The sequence below is a fragment of the Sprattus sprattus genome, assembly GCF_963457725.1.
Source record: "Sprattus sprattus genome assembly, contig: scaffold_164, whole genome shotgun sequence".
NCBI lineage: Eukaryota > Metazoa > Chordata > Actinopteri > Clupeiformes > Clupeidae > Sprattus > Sprattus sprattus.
The window spans coordinates 20001-22500 of NW_027666752.1; the positions used below are offsets into that span (position 1 = coordinate 20001).

At 41.9% G+C, this 2500-nt stretch overlaps 1 protein-coding gene across 1 annotated transcript in view; it reads right to left on the minus strand.

Annotated features, from left to right (window-relative positions):
* The window catches only part of LOC308382639 (EF-hand domain-containing protein D2-like), a gene marked incomplete at its 3' end in the record, with an annotated part of 18779 nt that extends 18770 nt beyond the window's left edge, over positions 1–9 (minus strand). The window contains exon 1 of the mRNA XM_080861030.1: positions 1–9. This exon is cut by the window's left edge and continues 441 nt beyond it.
* Between the last annotated feature and the right edge of the window lie 2491 nt (positions 10–2500).

Consider the following 2500-nt stretch of genomic DNA (forward strand, 5'->3'; position numbering starts at 1 on the left):
ATTCGAAGTAAGAATGGTGTTGTTTTCCGTTAAAGGACCCCGTGAGAAGGAGATAATCCACCTAGCCGAACAAGCACGACGATTTATGTGTGTCGGTAGCGCTCCGAGATTCAAACAGTCACCGGGCACCGTGTTGTGGACGCTCTCGAGGCGCCGCGGTAATAAACCCTTCTCGCTCTTGCACGCAGTAGCTGTGCGGCTACGCGCGCGCACGCCACGCCTCTTAAAGGGCTCGAACCGCCTGTTTACGAGCCGTTGATTCAATCGCAGGTCAATAAAATGTATTACTGGGTGTGTGTGTGTTGGGTGGTCATTACAAATCTGTCTTGGCATCAACCGAGGTGGAGCGGAAGCTAATTATGTGTTTTCTCTGGTTTGTTAAATGTTCTTTTCACAAATGATGAGTTTATCTCATGAAGCACAGAGGGTAACTAGTTTGATCTTTGCTTGTGCTCAAATCGCTTTAGTTTCCTATTATTCGGAGAGGTTCTTCTAGATCAGTGAATCAATCACTCAATTTGTTTCTTTGATCAAGAGGGACAGTTGTACATTCATGAACATTCAAATGTTAATGCACCTACAGTAATTTTAGCCAAATGGCTAGTTTCCATTGGCAGTTCAGTCCCCCTGCCAGAGTGAAAAAGGCTATACTACCTAATAAAAGGCATTTACGTATACATCAAACATAACATTGACAATAAAATAAATCAAAAATACAATAAAACACAATCCCAATATACAAGTTCTACTGCTTACTCACTAATGATCAAATGTGTGGTTATTTATCAACCATGTTTTCAGATTTCTTTTAGAGCAGTTGATTGAGGTTGATTCACTTAATCTGTGGGAGATGGTTCCATTCCTGGGATTTAGGTTTTTTGTAAAGTATTTTGAGAGCCTGTTTGTAAAGAGACATGACTGGTTTAAGAGTAGTGGAGTTGGCAGTAAACCAGGTGGGTAAAGCAGTAGTTAATGTGAGATCAAATCAGCCAGAACATGTCCATTTTAGATTGATAGATAGATAGATAGATAGATGGATACTTTATTGATCCCGAGGGAAATTAAGGTCATCCAGTAGCTTAACGTACATACATACATGAATCACAATAAATACAAAAACAATAACAATACACATAGGGAGAACATGTACAAAGGGGGTGGGGTGTTTACATATAACATATACATATGACATTTTGCGTTACTTGTGAAAGGGCTGCAAATAGTGAGAAGTGAAAAGCAGCCACCATGTGGTTTCTAAGATGCCTAAAGTTGGCCAAGGTGAACTTAATTTTTTTTTACATATTTGTTTAACATGTTTTTGAAAAGTAAGTAGATTATCAATCAACATGCCCAGATGTTTGTTCTTCCTTCACAATCTTGATTCTTTGATCAGAAATAAACTCATCAGCTGATCTCTATAGACCCAATATATCACCAGCTGTTGGCTTCAAAGGGGGAGGGGGGGGGGGGGGGGGGGGGGGAGTTAGTTTACAAGTTACAAATCTTTTATTTGTCAGATATACAAAATGACACAGGGTCAGACAGGGCACTGAAATTCTTAAGACAAGGCGCCTAGCGTCTACCATCACATTACATATAACATAGTATAACAGAACAAAACATGACGTACACTCTGGACAAGTTTCTCACCAGAACCCCTGTCCTGGCATGAGTGATGTGAGTGGAACACATGGAGGTTCTCTTATTTCTCCCTTAATGGAGATTATGAGATGTGGTTCCACGGTTGCGGATATATCGGATAAAAAAAATAAAATTCTAAGTGTCAGAATCAACTTTTTCTTAGGATTTTTTAGGGTAAGGGTTAGGGTTAGGGTTAGATTATAAGGCTAAAAACTAGATCTCGGTTCCCCTACCAATGCCTAAAAGTACGTTACACTTCCTGTATGACGTCATATGACGCAGATATTGTACTATTTTTTGATCCGAATAATCTGCAACCGGGTTCCTTTACAGCAGGAGGTGGAACGTTCCCACAGAGCTGGAATCTAACCAAGGTTCTAAATGCCTCAGTGTTCTGTCCACTGGGTGGCGCTCACAGCTGATGCCACAGGCTCTTGGACCCTTCATGAAGATGAACAGTGGACTGGACTCTTAGTTTGATCAGTTTAAGGCCTCAAAAGCTCCTGGTCACTGGCCTCTTAGTTTGATCAGTTTAAGGCCTCTAAAGCTCCTGGCCACTGGACTCTTAGTGCACATGATCAGTTTAAGGCCTCATAGGCTCCTGGTCACTGGACTCTTAGTGCACATGATCAGTTTAAGGCCTCTAAAGCTCCTGGTCACTGGCCTCTTAGTTTGATCAGTTTAAGGCCTCTAAAGCTCCTGGCCACTGGACTCTTAGTGCACATGATCAGTTTAAGGCCTCATAGGCTCCTGGTCACTGGACTCTTAGTTTGATCAGTTTAAGGCCTCTAAAGCTCCTGGTCACTGGACTCTTAGTGCACATGATCAGTTTAAGGCCTCATAGGCTCCTGGTCACTGG